The following is a 19,401-nucleotide window of genomic DNA, read 5'->3' as shown; positions in this document are numbered from 1 at the left end:
TTGTTTGGGCTTAAATTATATTACACCCTTGTCATCTCCATTAGCTAAAATGTATTTATGGCTGATTATGCATGCATAAAACAAATATCTGAATAACATTACCAGTAATTGGTGAAATTGCCTTATGTTTTCACATCCTTACAACAAAAAGGCATCAACAAATGACCAGGAAAACAAAAAGATAATCCATTATAATTTTCCGTATTACCATAGAGATAGGACAGACACAATTATGGGCAATTTCAGTGTCTAAAAATCAAGTGTGATGATTAAGTTAACTAAAAAAAATTACTCCAGCTATTGCTCCAAAGCAACTGCTAGTCAGGATGAAAGAAAATATCCCCTGCTTGGAAAAATCAGCCACTGACTTAGAAGTTGACACTGAATCTTTTAAGTTTCTGCAAAATGTAAACCATAGCTGTGTGTTCATTTTTATTTGCCTGGGTGTTTCTCTATGACATGGTTTCCCTTCAGACACCACTGCCTTATTGGTGAAACATTTATGCTGATTTAAAGACATATTCTCCTATGATTTTATTTCTAAGCACATAAGTACCCTCTTCAGCACAGCCTGGTATACATAAATATATGTGTTCATACACACACACACCCAGGATCAGACCAGCACAGTCCATTTCTTTGCTTGCTAATTTGTATTTTTTGATGGTGATGTGAATTTTAAATATTAAATAACCATAAAAACCATCATGGCATAGGTATTGACCAGTTGAGAAGGATACCTGCTGCAACATTAGAGCACAGTACTGGGATCCCTTTTGGGAAAGAGAGGGGATCATACTGACTAGGGAGCACCAGGAAGCTCCTATTCACCAATCAAAATGAAAGTCTTTTAACAGGTTATCAGGGTGTCCCACCTAAATGTCAGTACTGTGCATGTGCGCGTGTGCACGCACATGAAACCCCAAGGTCCGGACTCTCCCTTGACCTCTGTTACCCAGGCGGTTTTCCTCAGCATCTTGACAAATGGACACCCCAGGAAAGTACACTCCTGCAGGGCTCTGGCAGGTAACATGACAGCCCAAACCAATGGTCATTCCTACAAGGACATCCCTTCTCTTCCAGCAATGACACCTGGAAAACCATATTCTTATCCAAAGAACACAGTAGTTGGGACCCAAGCACAGGTACCACCACTTAGATTTTAAAAGCCAGAGATGTGTGAGGTTTGAAACAGACAGAAATGCTCCAAGTCCACCCAGGGGAATCTAAAGAATATGACAAATCAAGAGAGGAGTGAGAGAGAGAGGAGGGAGAGAGGGATGTCAGGGCCTGTGTCGCCAAAGAAAGAGAATCCTTATCCCATCAAAGTGAGTTTTATATAGAACAGATCCAAACATGCCTTTCCGTTTCTCAAAATTATTTGAGGGCCAGCATCACCGATCCTTTAATATAGCAGACAAGGGGCTTCATAATGGTGTCTCACCTTATTTCTTGCTGTCTTAATCCTACATTCAAGCAGCAGTGAACCATTTGTGGTATTCAAACACGTGGTGTCATTCAATGCCCAGACTTTCATTTCACTGGGTGGGCAATCCATTGCAAACCACATCATAAGCCCTGGAACTGTTAGCTAGAAATCAACCTAGTTGCCTTGATCCAGGTATCCTGAGCAACACGAGGCTTGGCACAAAGTAAATCCTAATAGTTTTTGTTGAGTAGATAATTCGATATAATCAGGGAGCTCTGAAGAATAAAATATGGCAGGCACACTGTCACAAATCTTTTCTTGGGAGACATGAAGACATGTCCAATGTACTCTAAGATCACAGGATTGAAAATGAGCAGAGGTTAAAAATAAAAAGATTTACCATTTCAAGGAGCAGTGAAGATGAGGAGTAATTAAAACTCTCATACCCTGCTGGTAGGAATGTAAAACGACACAACCACACGAAAACAATTTGGCAGCTTTTTCAAAAATTAAACATATACTTACTACCATCCAGCCATGCTAGTTCTTGGCATTTACTCAACAGAAAACAAAGCATATGTCCATAGAGATTTTGTACACAGTGTTCATGAAAGTCTTACTGGACTTATCTACTGGAAACATCTACATTATTTACTGTATGGTACATCCATACAGTAAAACACTGATCAGCAATAAAAAGCACTTAACTATTGACACACACTACAAAAAGGATGAATTTCAAAGTCATGATGCTACGTGAAGGTATCCAGACAAAGAAAGAGTACAAACTGTATGACTGTGTTTATTCATAATTCTAGAAAATGCAAACTCATGACAGAAAGCAAGCTAGGGCTTCCTGGAAATGGAAGAGGAAGGGGTAAGAAGATATTATAAAAGGGGCTTAAGACAACTTTTGGAAATGCTGAATATATTCACTATTTTAATTATGATGGTTTTGAAAGTGTATAGGTAAATGAAGATGCATCTAATTCTATACTTTGAGTATGTGCAATTTATTGAATTTCAATTTTACCTTGATAAAGATGTAAAAAATAAAAATAAAAACTGAGCAAGCAATATGCTTTATGAGAAAACAGTCATTGTGGTTTGGGGAAATTACAATGAAACACTAAGAAAGTAATGAGAACACTTTGATTTTGGAAGTATAAGTTAGAGATTAAGAAGGGTGGCACTTCAGAAAAGGAAAAATGTAAGAAAAATGTCGAACAGATAAGGCTGTCCAATGATGAAATAAACTGGCCTTGGAGGTAGTGAGTTCCTAGTCCCTGGAGGTATTTAATTTGATGACCATTAGCCCTCAAAATGGATTCTTGCCCTGGTTGGCCAATTATCTTCTATGACCCCTTAGATTCTTTTAATCTCTGATATTTTCTTGTTCACCAAGAAGACACTGGCAGGGTATACTTGCTGGTAGCAAACTCCCATCACTGATGCTCATGAAAACAACCATTAGGAATATTCCTCAAGAATAAAAGAAGTGGAAATCATTCAAAGGCACAGGACTTCAAAGAAGTCAAGTTGAAAGGAAATCTGTTCTTCAGACATAGGAATTACTAGCGAGTACAAAGAGAAAAGTGAGTGATGGAGCTTTGGGGAGAGGGCGGCTGTGTGGCTGAAGTCTGGATGTGAGAATATCAGGGAGGGGAGCAGGCACTGGGGTCTAAAATACCCACAGTGTGGGTATAAAAATCAACTGGAGGTGTGAGCAGGGATTAGGAGGCTGGGGTCTTGGAATGCTTCCTCACAGGTGCTGTTGGACTTGATGTGGAAATCATTTCCCAAAGAACACAATATACCCCTGTGTTCAAAAACTTCCAGTAGCTTTCCATTGCACTTAGAATATCATTAAAATGATTTACCAGGGCTACACAGATACTGCTAAGTGAAAACAGCAAGATGCCAATAAATGAGTAATAAAAATGCAATGGTTTTAAAAACAAAGACGATGAAAACTCTTTTAGTATGAATGTGTATTCTATCTGAGCATTTTGCACAAGGATATCAGTCTTGATTATTACACTAAATTAAAACTTCTCCTTAAGCCTGGCCCAGGTCCCCAACAAGCCCCACTCTGGCATATGGCACTTCTCTGAAGGGGAGACAGGGATAATTGCTGGAAGCAGAGGGTGTCCAAAGAGGAGCAGTTGTGACCCCCACCAGCCACCTGGATGAAGCAATTAAACGATTGACTGAGTGAATGTAACAAATGCCAAAGGGATGAAAATTGATTTGCGTAAAATAAAAATGAGGTCAGTTTCCTCATTTCTGAAAACCAAGGTAAGAGTTAAGGGCAGACCCTTCTCCAGATTCCACATTTCTTCCTTGGTCTGTAAAGGAGAGGCCATCACTCTTGTTTTGTGGGAAGAAAGTTGCCAACTCTTTCCACCCATCAGTCTGCTCCAAGAAAAGAAGAAGGGATGAATGCAATTGCTCAGAGAGCAACATTCACTGGAATACAACTTATTAAAGGGCAAGGGATAGGGGTGTTGCAGAGTTAGGGCCCACTATTTACCACTTTCTTTTTGCATATCCCCCAGACTTCCCTCTTTATCCATCTTAAGGACCCTATAGGCCTTTGGCCTCACCCTGTAAGTCAATAGTCTTTAACTTGGTGAAGAAGGTGATATAGTTTGGCTCTGTGTCCCCACCCAAATCTCATCTTCTAGGTCCCATAATTCCCATGTGTTATGGGAGGGACCCAGTGGGAGATGACTGAATCATGGGGGTGGATCTTTCCCAGGCTGTTCTTGTGATAGTGTTGATAGTGAATGGGTCTCATGAGATCTGATGGTTTTAGAAATGGGAGTTCCTCTGCATAAGCTTTCTTTTTGCGTGCTGCCATCCATGTAAGATGTAGCTCGCTCCTTCTTGCCTTCCCTCATGATTGTAAGGCCTCCCCCAGCCATGTGGAACTGTGAGTCCAGTAAACCTCTTTCTTTTGTAAATTGCCCAGTCTCAGGTATTTCTTTATCAGCAGCATGAAAATGGATTAATATAGAAGGAATAAGAAACTAAGATCTGTTTCTACTCATAACACTTCTGACATCAAATGTGTGGGTTTTTTCCACACCAATAACCAATTATTCAACTCTTCAGACAACCAACTGGGTGTCCACAAATCCAGTTCTAAGACCAACTACCCAGGATATGCACCAGACCCCACAGGTTAAGGGCTCAGTCCCTCAAGACTGCTCCCACTTCAGATGTTAACTGCAAGTTCTGGGTCTCTTGTACTTCTAATAGACCAACTATAAATCAGGGGTTCCCCACCAGCACCCCCATGTTCAATAGTTTGCTACAATGGCTCATGGAACTCAGGAAAAGCCACTTATTTACTATTACTGGTTTAACATAAAGGATACAAATGCACATCAGATGAAGAGGCACACAGGGTGAGGTTAGAAGGGTCCTAAGCATAGTGACATTTGTCCCTGTGGAATTGGGGTGTGCCACCTTCCTGGCACATGGATGTGTTCACCAACTCAGCAGCTCTCTGAGCCCGTCCAGTTTAGGGGATTTCATGGAACTTCCATTATATAAGCATGCTAGATTCCATTTGTGATCAGCTTTATCTCTAGCCCTTTCCCCCTCCCTGAAAGTTCCAACCCTCTAATCACATGGTTGGTTCCTCTTATAACCAGCCCCCATCCTGAAGCTAGCTAGGGTCTCACCAAGAATCACCTCATTTACATAAACTCAGGTATGGTTCAAAGTGACTTATTAAGAGTAGCAAAAGATGCTCCTCTCACCCCATCTGACTCAGAACATTAAAATGGTTTTAGGGCCTCTATATTAAGAACTAAGGAAGAAGATCAAATATGTATTTTTTATTCTATCACAGTATCACAGAGGCTCTACTCAGCCTCAGGCCTAGCCATGTTCCCTAGTCGAGGTTTGGAACCCTGCTTTGGAAATTGAAACCCTGCTCCAGAAGTGTTGGGGGTAGGGAGGTGCAGCTATGAATCCAGCGCTTTGTGTGGGAGCTCATTAGTCAAAATCCTGGAAGAAAAGAAAAGCGACTAGTAGGATTTGTCCACCATGAATTCTTAGACAGTAAGAGAAACCAAAAGGATGACACGAAGGAAGTAGCCAATTAGTCTATGCACTAACATTGGCCTCAGACACTCTTCTACCTCCTGATAACAACAGCAATACCACGTATCACCATAAGGCATGTACTGTTTATCCCCTTTCCACATATGAGTAAGAGAAAACAGACTCAAAACAAATATCCTGACTTATCATTCCATGCATGATCATTCTAGGCATGTTATAAATTCTCACCTGTACCCTGCAAATATGTGAAATAGAATGTATCCATACAAGAAAAAAGTTTAAATAAAAATTAACTAAAATTTCAAAATAAATGTCTAATTCAATAAATAACGTAGTAGGTGGTGGGGCCAGGTAAGGTCCAGAGAGTGTTTTTTTGTTTGTTTTTATTGTTGTTGTTTAAGACAGGGTCTTGCTTTGTAAGCCAGGCTGCAGTGCAGTGGCATGAACATGGTTCAATGAAGCTTTGACCTCCCAGGCTCAAGCAATCCTCCCACCTGAGCCTTCCAATTAGCTGAGACCACATGCCACCATGCCTTGCTAATTTTTAATTTTGTAGAGACAGGGTCTTACAATGTTGCCCAGGCTGGTCTCAAACTCCTGAGCTCAAATGATCCTCCCACCCTGGCCTCCCAAAGTGCTAGAATTCTATGATAGGTGTAAGCCACCATGCCCCGCCCCAGAGAGCTTTTAATCACTGCATTTTTCCACCTCTTTAAATGCATGAAGAGATGTTGGAATTATTATTATAGTACTGAAAGAGAAAGACACTAAGCCAAGGAGGCCCAGTGGCTTATCTAAGCCAAAAATAGGCAGGGAAGTGCAGAGAAGGCAGTGTGGTATAGTGGGTAACATTTGGGGCTTGGATCCTAAAGACCAGGGTTCAAATCTCAGTTGTACCATGAGCTTCACCCCTTCATCTGGGAAACTGAGCACTGTGACAAGGCTCAGACAAGCTCATACACATATAATACTTCATGCTTGCAATACTATGTCTGCAAAGCACAGACTTTGTAAGTAGTAGTTTCTGTTGTCACAGCTGACCAACCTTGAGTTGACCCAGTGGTTCTCTACCCAGGGTGATTTTGTCCTTCAGGGGAACCCAAGCAATGTCACAGTTTTGGGGAGAAGGTGCTACTGACATCCAGTGAGCAGAGACCAGAGGTGCTGCCAAACACCCTACAATACAAAGGACAGCTCCCTGTAACAAAGAATCATCCAGCCCAAAATATCAATAGGACCAAGGCTTAGAAACACTGGTTTGGAATAAATTCATGACATTTATAACAGCTCAGGAGTAGAGTTGACGCTCAATAAATATTTGTTGAATATATGAATAAATAATCAAGTTCTGCAATGCTGTCAACAATGTGGTTATCTGAGAGCAATGTTACAGTAAATAAAGGGGTGGTAAATAAGCCAGGGAGACTGAGGGATGTGCAACATCCTTGCTACTCCAAGCGTGGTCCACAGACCGGCAGCTTCACAATCACAATCGCCTGCGCACCTGTTAAAAAAGCCGCATCCCAGATTCTATCCCAGACCTACTGAGTCAGAATCTGTATTGTGACAGGATTCCCAGAGAACTCATAGGTACATTCAGATTTGAAAAACACCATCCTAGAGCCTATGTTTGGTGGCAGGTTATATCCAATAGCAGCCCTAGGTTCTAATCCATTAGTGCAGAAACTAAGGTCTCTTTCAGATCAGTTCTGCTGAAGTGTCCCTCTTGGCTATAACCCAGCTCTATCCACAGGTGGTATTTCCGCCTGGATACTCTCCATTTGGATAAAGGAGAACGTGTTCCTCAGGCATTCAGCAGGGCTTTCTCTCTCTTTGTTCACAAAGTAGAGCGCTGAATATAATGAAATATGGCACATCATCAATACCCCCTATGCAGAAACTGCACGGAATGGTACAGCTGAAAGATTCATTGAAGAGGAAAAGAAAATCGTATTGCAACTTTTATTTGGAGTTTGATTGCTTCATTGTCTTTTACCCTCTGGGTGAAGGGGCAGCCAAGAAAAACACATTCTGTGTGATGCTATGAGCTCGGATCCTTGGTTCTGAATGCTGCTCAGACTTTGCACGAGGAAAGGAAAAGAGGTGCATTGCATCAGGCCCAAAGCCAAACATTTCCCCCAATGTGGATTATCATATTCTTTCTTCGAATACTAATAGGTCATCAGAACTCAATGTTTATTGAGTATTGACTAAATAGCATGGTACTATTTCAAATATTTTACATATATTAAATGCATTTAGTACTTACACACCCTATGAAGTAGAAACTATCAGTGTCTTCATTTTATAGATAAGGAAATTTCTCTATCTATAAAGAAATTATAGATTTCTTTAATAAGTTACTTAACAGAGAAGTTAAGTAACTTTCCTGAGGTCAGATAGCTAAAAAGCAAGCGGTGAAGCTAAGATCAGAACCCAGAAAGTCTGGCTTCAAAGCCAGTGTTCTTAACCCTTCAACCATACTGTTTACATTTTAGATTTTATGAGAATAACTAAGATGAAATCTCTGCTCTGATGGAGTATTCAGCCTAGTACAGATAGGTAGATAAACAGATATAACACACACATTTAGAGCAAAGATGAACTGTTTTCTCTGTTTAGTATCACTCGTATTATATCTCTCATATTAGCTGTTCTTATTTTTTGTTTATTTTTTATTTTTCTGAGATAGTCTTGCTCTGTTGCCTAAACTGGAGTGCAGTGGTGCAATCTTGGCTCACTGCAGCCTCTGCCTCCTGGGGTCAAGCGATTCTCCTGCCTCAGCCTCCTGAATAGCTGAAATTACTGGCATGCACCACCATGACCAGCTAATTTCTGTATTTTTAATAGAGACGGGGTTTCGCCTCGTTGGCCAGGCTGGTCTTGAACTCCTGACCTCAGGTGATCTGCCTGTCTTGGCCTCCCAAAGTGCTAGGATTACGGGAGTGAGCCACCACACTCAGCCTATTTGTCCTTATTCTAATTTGACTCAATGATTTAGAATCAACAAGGATGTTATAACATGTCAGGTACCTATGAGGTGATCAGTAAATAATAGTTGAGAGAACAAATTAATAAAACAATTATCAGCCAGGCACAGTGGCTCATATAATCCTAGCACTTTGGGAGGCTCAGGCAGGAGGATCACTTGAGCCCAGGAGTTTCAGACCAGTCTGGGCAAAATGGCAAAAACCCTGTCTCTCAAAAGAAAAAAAAAAAAATTGGCCTGGCATGGTGGTGTATACCTGCAAGTCCAGCTCCTCGGGAGGCTGAGGTGGGAAGATGACCTGAGTCCAGGATGTCAAGGCTGTGGTGATTTGTGATCCCATCACTGCACTCCTGCCTGAGCGATGGAAATGAGACTCTGTCTAAAATAATAATAGTAACTAACAAATGAATGACCATGGTCCTATACTGAGGTGTTTTCTGTTTTTTTTTTTTTTTGAGACGGAGTTTTGCTCTTGTTACCCAGGCTGGAGTGCAATGCTGCGATCTCGGCTCACTGCAATCTCCGCCCCCTGGGTTCAGGCAATTCTCCTGCCTCAGCCTCCTGAGTAGCTGGGATTACAGGCACGCGCCACCGTGCCCAGCTAATCTTTTGTAATTTTTAGTAGAGACAGGGTTTCACCATGTTGACCAAGATGGTCTCGATCTGTTGACCTCGTGATCCACCCGCCTCGGCCTCCCAAAGTGCTGGGATTACAGGCCTGAGCCACCACGCCCGGCCTATACTGAGGTTTTAAGAGAGTAAGGCACTATGGAAGGTAATAGGCCCGTAAAGCAAATACTTGCTTTTTTTCTTTCTATCCAGCACTATCCCTCAACCTCCCTCTTTAATTTGTGGAACTGCCCCTTTTGCCAGCTCCTCCCATGTTCTTCCTGCTGGAGCTGTGAAAGCTTTACATAGCAACACCCCTGGCCTTAGCTGACTGGCCATGGGCGAGCTCTCAAAATGAGCTGGGCCAGTCAGTTATCTTCCTTAGGAATTTTGGAAGCAGGAGAAAGAAGATCAGTACAACTTTTCCAGGTAGTCAAAGCTGTACAATTAAAAAAAAAAAAAGATATCTGTTGGCCTCCACATTTTCAGCCCTGGGGAGACAGCTTGTCTGTGTCCCAAGAGCTCCATAAAGCTTTATGCTAACATGCAGCCATGAGCCACGAGATGAGAGATGGAAAGAAATTACTTCTGACATCGTTCAAGTCTCGGTTTCCAGACACTTAACCTCTCTGAGGTTTCATTTTCTCTTTTATAAAATAGAGAGGGGTGGGAGGATCCTGTGAGGCTACAATCCTACCGTTCAAGGAAAAGGCAACAACGTCGAAATAAGGGGAAAGTTCACTCACTCCCCTGTATTCTAACTCACAGTCTCCAGCACCAGAGTAAAACCAATTGAAGGAATCCAATTCCTTTCGAGCTTGAGCTCCGCCAGCACAGGTGATATGCCCTGACTGATGACATGAACAGGTAAGTTTCTATAATAGGAGTGTATCATGTTTTCCTGAACAAAATGGCATGCTAAGTTTACAAAACTGGTCTCCTGTGTCTTTGGATGCCATGAACCATTTCTCAGGGTCTGCTCACACAGAGAAGCTCAGCATTCAAATTCTGTTCCCATAGGAAAGACCATACCCACTTCATTCATACCAAGCACCCAGCCTAACAAGATGGTTTCCAGGCCCAATACAAGGCTATGATGCTCTCTGCTGAAGAAACACAGTACCATCAGTGAGTTCCAAAACCACACCAGGGCTCAATGCAAACAGTCCTTCAGATTCTCTAGAAATGTGTTTTTCACATCTTGCTCTGAGCATCCTCAGAGACCACAGAGAAAAAGGAGGTAGTTTAAATGAGATGGTTCTTCTGTAGGCTTCAACTGCTGCAGCTCCATCTGACATGCTTTAAATATTTGGGTTTTGCATATAACATGTAAAACATTCTGATATTTTCTGCTTCTTTCCTTTTTGAGTCAGGGTCTCAGGCTGGAGTGCAGTGGTGCAATCATAGCTCACTGCAGACTCGACTTCCTGGGTCTTAAGTGATCGTCTCATCTCAGCCTCCTAAGTAGCTGGGACTACAGGTGTGCACCTGTACATTGTGTACCACCACACCTGGCTAACTTTTTTCTTTTTTTTGGAGAAGGAGTCTCACTCTGTCACCCAGGCTGGAGTGCAGTGGTGTGATCTCTGCTCACTGCAACCTCTACTTCCCAGGTTCAAGTGATTCTCCTGCCTCAGCCTCCCAAGTAGCTGAGAATACAGGCACGCACCACCACGCCCAGCTACTTTTGTATTTTTAGTAGAGACGGGGTTTCACCATGTTAGCCAGGATGGTATCGATCTCCTGACCTTGTGATCTGCCTGCCTCGACCTCCCAAAGTGCTGGTATTACAGATGTAAGCCACCGTGCCTGGCTGCTATTTTTATTATTATTATTTTTGGTAGAGACAGGGTCTTACTATGTTGCCTAGGCTTGTCTTGAACTCCTGAGCTTAAGCAATCCTCCCACCTCAGCCTCCCAAAGTGCTGGGACTGTGAGTGTGGGTCACCATACCTAGCCCTATTTTATGTTTTTTAGAATATAAAAAGCAGCTATGGCCCACAAAACTAATGTCATGATCCCTTAATGAGCCCCAACCTGAAATATGAAAAGCATTACTCGGGAATGCCCACAAAACACATTCCAGCTGGGATTTGCATCAAATGAATTCATTAGGTCAAAGGTCACCAACCGGTTCCCACACACAGCAAGGGTCCTTTGAACTTAAGCCCCACTTGGCCATCTAGCATACTGTCAGAAATAAAACTTAGATGTTATCTCCAGACTCTAAATGGAGACATGTACATTCCAGGACTCTAGCCTTGCTTGGGGAGAAAAAATAATAAACAGAAGGTTATGTGGCGCAGGGTCTGCATTCCCACACAATTGCAACTAACAGGAGCTGAAGTAGATGTCTGAGTTTGTTGCCTCTACTCTTTCCCAAAAAGTAAGTTATGAACAGTAAGCAATTCCAAGACCACATGGGCTCACCCCAGGTCCAAGTCCGTCCACCTGCCAAGCCTCCTGCTGATAATCCCCTCTCACCATGGCTTCTTCAAGTCTGGCCAGCTCTCCTTTTGATAAATGCCCTTTGCCAAGATGCAGGTCAGTGTAATTTTCCAAAAGGTTATGAGGAGTGACTGCTCAGAGAGGGCGCACTTATTATTCCAAATGCCATGCATCCCATTCTCTAACATTTGCTGAGTTATTTACAACTTGATTCTTGCTGCACCTGCCAGTATGTGTGACCTGCTCCAGGCTCTCCTCTTGTCACCATCTCTACAGCCCTGAAACAGAAGCTAGTGGCTAATGGCCATGCTTCTGAGAGCCAGGGTGGTTTCTAACCTAAGACAGGGAAGCCACCCTAATAGGTAATTTTGCACCAAGTCATCCCTTAAACATCAATAAAATTCACCTATTTTGAGGCATGAATGGTTGTTGATTGTTTCCACGTGGCTGCAGATATTTTGTCTGTTTTCAATTTGTTCAGCCAGATTAACAACCCAGTACTAATGTTTAAACTAGCAAGCCTCAAAAAGACTTCATTTCTCCTCTAAATAATATGGGGCATTTGTTTGAGTGAGTAATTTCAATCAAAGAAACTTTTTGGGGACAAATATTTATCCCATAAGCCTGGTGAAGTTAGAACAAAAATAGTAACATTCATGATAACATGAACGTCAAGCATTCAGTGTCTACTGGGCACCAAATATGGTACCTGGTATTCAGCTTTTGGCTATATATAAATATATACCCCTAGAGAGAGTTTTGTATATAGTTTATATCAGCGGTCCCCAACTGTTTTGGCACCAGGGACCAGTTTTGCGGAAGACAATTTTTTCACAGACCGGGGTCAGCAGAGGGGGTGATTGTGGGATGATTCGAGTACATTACATTTATTGTGCACTTTATTTCTATTATTACATTGTAATATATAATAAAGTAATTACACAACTCACCATAACGTAGAATCAGTGGGGGCGCTGAGCTTGTTGTCCTGCAACTAAACGGTCCCATCTGCAGAGAGATAACAACAGGGAATGAGATTCTCATCTAGGAGCATGCAACCTAGGTCCCTTGCACGTGTAGTTCACAGCAGGGCTCCCACGCCTATAAGAATCTAATGCCTCCACTAATCTGACAGGAGCTGAGGTGGTGATGCAAGCAGTGGGAAGCAGCTGTATATACAGATGAAGCCTGGCTTGCTCACCACTCACCTTCTGCTATGTGGCTGGTTCCTAACAGGGCACAAACTGGTACCAGTCCATGGGCCAGGGGTTGGGAATCTGTGGTTTATACAGTTATGTGTAGTTAATATTAGTTATATATGTAGTTTTATATGTATTGTTATAGTTTTATATATACATATTTAACTCAACATCTTTGCAAGTTAGATATCAGATAATTATTTCCCCTTTACAAATAAACGAAGGCTGAGAGCTTCAGTGACTTTCCCAGGAACGCGCATTATCAGAGCCAGGACTAGATTTCAGGACTGCCCATACTTTCTACCCTATCCACTGCCTATCAATCATAATTATACCAAGAACCTCAACTTTGCAGCCAGCATCCCTCATACACATCAAAGCACTGATATTACTCAGCAAGCCAAATGTGAAAATTCCCTTTGTCATGAATAAGGGAATGTTCTTTTGGTCTGGAATAAGAATTCTGGAGCTTGAGTGAATCCAGCCTCCTTCTTCCCATGTGACCAGGAGATCTTGGTTTCATGGCCTAAAGTGGTTGAACAGTTTGAAACTGGAGTCAGATTATCTAGGATTTAAATCCTGCTTTCCTCATTTACTAGCTACGAGATGTTGGGCAAATCACTAAACCTCTCTGAACCTCAGTTTCCTTATCTTAAGGAAAGGGATAAACATAATTTCTGCCTCATAGGATTATTGTATGGGAAGAGTTTCTACATATAAAGCTCCTGTGGCTGGAGCTATGATAAATAAATGTTAGATACTGTCATAATTAGCTATCTGAAGGCTGCTGCTTCAGGATCTGATAGAACCATCTTATATGGCTTCATTCTTACAGACAGAAATCTGTAAGAATAGAACATGATACCTTTACATTATTAGGACAAAGTTTTTACCCTTCATCCCACCCTATCCACCACCCAGAATGCTGCAACCCCCTCCTCCTCCTCTGCAAAGAGAAGCTATCCTCCAGGCTTTGATAAGCGAGGAAATGAAAAGTTGCAGAGTTGACCCAGGAAAACCCCAGGTTGTGTGTCCCAGGCTTGCCCTGAGAGGTGTCACTCTCACCCACTCTAGGACCTTCTGCTTCTCAGTCCACATTACTAAGCATTTCCAACCCCCATTAGACTTGTTCTTGGGTCTAAAGAATATACATTTGACTGATTTTACTCCGCATGTTCTTCCTTTCCTCCTCTTTCTCCCGTTGCCTCTTCTCCTTCCCTGCATGCCCCTTCTTCACTTTCGTGTCTAGGATAATTAAGTTATACTTTGACCTATGAGTGCTCAGAGCTGGCAAGCACTATCTGCTGCATTATCTGTATCTCCGTCCTGGTTCAGAACTAAGTGTGGACTGGAAGGGAGGACTTGAAGTCTCCCATCCTAATAAATATTTTCTGATCACAATGCTGTTTGTGCAACATCAGATCTACACTGGTTTCCTAGGGCTGCCATAACAAATAACCACAAGCTTGGAAATTTAAAGCCTCCAAGAAAGAATCCTTCCTTGTTTCTTCCAGTTTCTGGGTCCAGGGATTCCTTGATTGTCTGTTTCCTCCTCTCTTTATCTTTTCCTTATCTGCCTCTTATAAAGACACGTGTCTTTGGATTCAGGTCTCACCCTGACAATGTAGGATAAACTCATTTCAAGATCCTTAACTTAGCTGGACAGAGGTTACTAGAGGGTGGAAAGGGAGGGACAGAAGGTGGGGTATAGGTATAGGTATAGGTATATTGTAAAGGATATAAAAACTCAGCCAGATAGGAGGAGTAAGTTCTAGTTCCACAGCACTGTAGGATGGAACTGTATGTGATTAACAATAATATATATTTTCAAAGAGCTGGATGAGAGGCTATTGAATGTTCTCACATAAAGAAATAATGTTTTATATTATGGATATGCTAATTGCCATGATCTGATCACTATCTATTGTATATATCAAAACATCACTGTGTATCCCACAAATATGTACAATTATGTACAAATATGTACAATTTTTAAAAATCATTAACAAAAATATTATTAACTTGTTTATATCTACAAAGACTCCTTTTTCAAATAGATTAACACTCACAAGTTCCAGTTGGGCATGTCTTTTAGGGTCCACCATTCATCCTACTCCAAGATTCTAATGAGTCCCATGAGATCCGTGGCAGGCCTTCCTTTCATCATCCAGCTCACCTCCCTCCTTCATCAGAACAATGCCAAGAACTGGAGAAAACCTTCCATTCCATCCCACAAGCCAGATCTTCCCATTCCATTCCTGACACTCCACATTTTGCAGAAACCCAACCCTGGTAGAGGAGGTTATGGGAGTAATGTGGGGAAATAAAGTAAACGTCCAGGCATAAAAATGTCCCTGGTCTCCTCCCTAAGTCATTGGCTTCCTATGGAACCAGGATCACTGCATGGGACACGCTGACTGTCCCATTATTCACTCTCTCCAGCAAGACCGAGGCTGGGGAATAGGCAGAATTTGGCACTTTCCGAAAAACATTTACTATTTACCTTCCAGTAACAAAATTTACATTTTCAGATAAATCTAGGAAGTGCTGAGTTAAATAAATTCAGGCAGGTTTCTATATCGCAGGACTGGAGTTCTCAGTACAATATACACTGAATAGACATAGAAACAATTTGCATCATTTCCTAACCTCTTTATTTGTGAGGCATCTGATGGCCTTAGTGCTTTTCCAAAGACACAATGGGAGACTCTAGTGTAGATGATCCTATGCAGTAAGTAGCTGTCCAGCCATCAGGGGCATGTAAATCAAAACTGCAAAAATATGCCTCTTCACACTCACTAAGATGACTATAATCAAAAAGGCAGTAACAACCCCAACTGTATTGGTGAGGATGTAGAGCAACTTGGGCCCTCATACTTAGCCAGTGGACATGTAAAGTGGCCAGCTGCTTTGGAAAAACACCCAGCAGTATCTTTTTATATTTTTTTTTTTGAGATGGAGTTTTGCTCTTGTTACCCAGGCTGGAGTGCAATGGCGCGATCTCCGCTCACCGCAGCCTCCCCCTCCTGGGTTTAGGCAATTCTCCTGCCTCAGCCTCCTGAGTAGCTGGGATTACAGACACGCGCCACCACACCCAGCTAATTATTTTGTATTTTAGTAGAGACGGAGTTTCATCATGTTGACTAGGATGTTCTCGATCTCTTGACCTCGTGATCCACCCGCCTCGGCCTCCCAGAGTGCTGGGATTACAGGCGTGAGCCACTGCGCCCAGCCGGCAGTATCTTAAAAAAGTCAAATTTACCCTATGACTCAGCACTTCCCACTTCTAAAAACATGACATATGTGCACACATAAATGGTTATAACAGCTTTATTCGTAACAGCCCCAAACTGGAAACAACCCGAATATTTATTTGCTGGTGAGCAGATAAATATGTGGTATAAATTTATTGGCCAGTAATAAAAAGGGGGGACATACTGACACGTGTGTGAACGTCGAACACATTATGCTAAGTGAAAGAAGCCAAACACAAAAGACTGGATAGCATATAATCCCACTGCTATAAAATGCTCCAAAAAGATACATATAGAGACGCAAAAAGCAGGGAGTGGTTGCCAGGTATTAAGGATGGATTAGGGATTAAATGGGCATGAAGGATTTTATTGAAGTGATTAAAATATTCTAAAACGGAATTGTGCTGATGACTGTATAACTCAGTAAATTAACTGAAAATCAAATTACACACTTAAAACAGGTGAATCTTGTAGTAGGTAAACTATACCTCAATAAAATTGTTTATAAAATGTGCTCTCATGGATCGATGAAATAAAATGGTATTCATCTACAAAAGACACCTCTCAGGCTATTTTCTCAGCCCTGTGCTTGTCCAAATGAAGATGTTGAGCATCTACTTTGGAATTAAAGTCTCAAGAGTCAAGTTTTTCATCACACTTGGGAAGCTGAGCAAGCTGCGTAAAGTACTAACCATAGAACACCTACCTGTGTTTTGAAGGAGACACTGAAGTCTTTCCTATTGAAAAATGTGCCCCACAGAGAGGTACTTGCAAACTGAAAATCCTTATGATGAATCCCTAATTGAACTTTGTACCCCGGACAAAACAAGACCCAGCCCAGAGAATGTATTTAAATGGTGGAATTGATTAGAATTCCAGTACCAATGTGAGAGAAGTTCTAAGGGAGAGAGATTGGGCTCTTTGATCTGCCTGGTTCCACTCTGACTTCATTCTAATTAGCAAAGCTTTTGAGGCAGACTGATAAGCATTCTGGGCACTGCACATGTCTGGCCACTGACTAATTAATTAATTTTTGACTTTGAACAGTGACACTTAATTTGAAAACTTTCTATCATCCATGGATGAACGTGGAAAAGTAGGGCAAAAGATTTAAAAATATGCTAAAGGTGCCATTTCAAATCCAGTTGATTTCCAAGAGGGCAAAATGGGTCAGTGAGTTAAATAAAGAGATGGACGGTGGAGAAGGGCCAGGGGAGGGTGTGCTACGCCAGCTCTGCATCCTCTGCACTATGTGTGTGGGATTAGCCATTGATTCTGTTTTCTCAGTGCTCTCTCGGTCATTTTATTTGAAAATTAGGCATCTCCTCAGCACCCTCAATTATTGAGAATTGACTGTGTGCACTGCCCACAGAGAGTAAAGAGGCAGAAAACAAAAACCATTTACAGAGAAGAGAATGGGAGGGTGGACAAAACTTATAAATGTGCAATGAGGTTTTTTGAAATGAACACTGTTCAGATCAGAGGTCTGCAAACCACATCCCAAAGGCCAAAGCCAGCCTGCCACCTGTTTTCATAAACATAATCTTGTTGAAACACAGCCACGCCCACTTGTCTGTGCATTGTCTAGGGTTTTCATGCTACCGTGGCAGAGCTGAGTTGGTCTGACAGAGACGGTATGACCCACCAAGCAGAAAATATGCATTCCCTGGCCCTTTGCAGAAAATGTCTGCCAGCCCCTGATCCAGACAGAGTCAGCATTATGCCTTCTTGGTGCAACTAAAGGGACATCCAGAAATCTTTTTTTTTTTTTTCAATCTTGAAAGAGCTTCTTTTTCTAACAAGGAAGGAGCTAACATTTTTCTTAGCACCTCTGTGTGCCTGGTACAAGGGCCCTTTCTCAAAGATAGACTCATCCCAAATCTTTGAGGTAGAGATGAACATGCTTCTATCAGAGGAGGCAACTGAGAAAGCTAGTAACTTGCCTGTAAGTTACAGAACTAGTGATTGAAACCGGACTTACTTACCTGCAACATGATGCCTCCCTGCTATGCCAACATTAAGAGGAACATTTTGGCCAGAGACGTTGTTGGACATTCCCTTTGTAAGGGTCAAAGGGCTTTGGAAACAGACTTGTATTTCAGCATATTTATGTAATCATCTGTGTACCCACTCTATACTCCAAGCTTGGAGAGAAACTCTTCTATTAATCCCCCTTTCGAACAGGTCTAAGTCCTCCAGATCATACTATTTAACAAACCTTTATCAAACAGTTGGGGACTTCAAAACTATTCAGAGAGAAACTCAGTGCTGCCACTGGAGTTATTGCCTCTCCAATGGGAGCTCTAAAAAGGTAGGTCCTTACTCTCCCTAGACCCAGATGCAAAAAAAGTCCCTTCCTCTCTTAGCCCAAGGTCTTATTTCCCATCTCAGGATGGCTGGCCATAGGAACAGACCCTTCCTTCAGAAGACACCCCCATTCCAACCACACAATGGTCTTCATCCTCCAAGGTCTAGACAAAGCATTTGAAATATTTACAGAGTACTCCTAAAATTCTGGTGTATTCACTACCCTAAGGGCTATGCCAAAATTAGTCTAACTCATGTTCAAAGTCCTTTCTCCAGCCTAAAATGAAGTGATCAGGTCGGACCATACTTCCCTCTCAGCAAGATTCTGCTCCCCTGATCAACTACAAACAAACTTTTAGAAAAAGAAACCCAGGCTTCTTACAAACAAGTAGGCTTCAGGTATCATTCAACCTAAATCCAATTTGAGAGAGCAGCAAGTTTCCTCTAACTCTACAAAGGCACCATCCTGCTGAACATCATCTCAGTTTTCATCACTAAATAGAATTCTGTGTGTCTCAGCCCGTAGCTTCCACAGTTAATACTGACTCATAAAGATTATTAAGAGCTCACGTGGCACCCATGTGCAAATCAGAAAACAGCGCCTCCTCTTGGCAGGTACTTCTGTGAAAATTAAAGTGGTCCCTTCTCTGGGTGAAGATGCCCAACACACACTGGGATGCAAGGCTGGGCAAACAGAGCAAGGGCTCTTCAATGTCACCATTGCGCAGTGAGCAACCCGCGAAGTCATCCATGACTGTACTTGGTTTTCTCGAGGAACACTGGACATTTTTTTTACATCTTTATATCTGGGCCTTATATCCAAAGGCCTATTCTGATGATTTCCATGAACAAAGTTGCCTGTAAAATGTAAAACTGATATCCACCCCTAAAAAAAAAATGCAGCGATTTTTCAATAATTTGAACAACCTGAGTTGAATTCACCAGTTAGCCAACTGCCAACTGTGATGAGACAAATTCCCTGTTCATCCGTAAAATGGGGGCATCAATACTGGTACTATCAAGATCTCAGGAATCCCAGCACTTTGAAAGGGCAAGGTGGGCAGATCATGAGGTCAAGAGATTGAAACC

General features: G+C 42.0%; 1 long non-coding RNA gene across 4 annotated transcripts in view; it reads right to left on the bottom strand.

Moving 5' to 3' along the window:
- Positions 1 to 19,401, bottom strand: part of LOC108594056 (uncharacterized) — a 533,185-nt gene that overhangs the window by 234,134 nt on the left and 279,650 nt on the right. For all 4 annotated transcript variants that reach the window (XR_013524691.1, XR_013524692.1, XR_013524694.1 and 1 more), the window contains one exon: positions 12,503 to 12,560. This is a non-coding gene — a long non-coding RNA (uncharacterized LOC108594056). The remainder of the gene's footprint in view (positions 1 to 12,502; positions 12,561 to 19,401) is intronic.

This window comes from Callithrix jacchus, chromosome 12 (assembly GCF_049354715.1).
Source record: "Callithrix jacchus isolate 240 chromosome 12, calJac240_pri, whole genome shotgun sequence".
Lineage (NCBI taxonomy): Eukaryota > Metazoa > Chordata > Mammalia > Primates > Cebidae > Callithrix > Callithrix jacchus.
The sequence above is the reverse complement of the archived record's forward strand: the minus strand, read 5'-3'. Positions and strand labels throughout refer to the sequence as shown.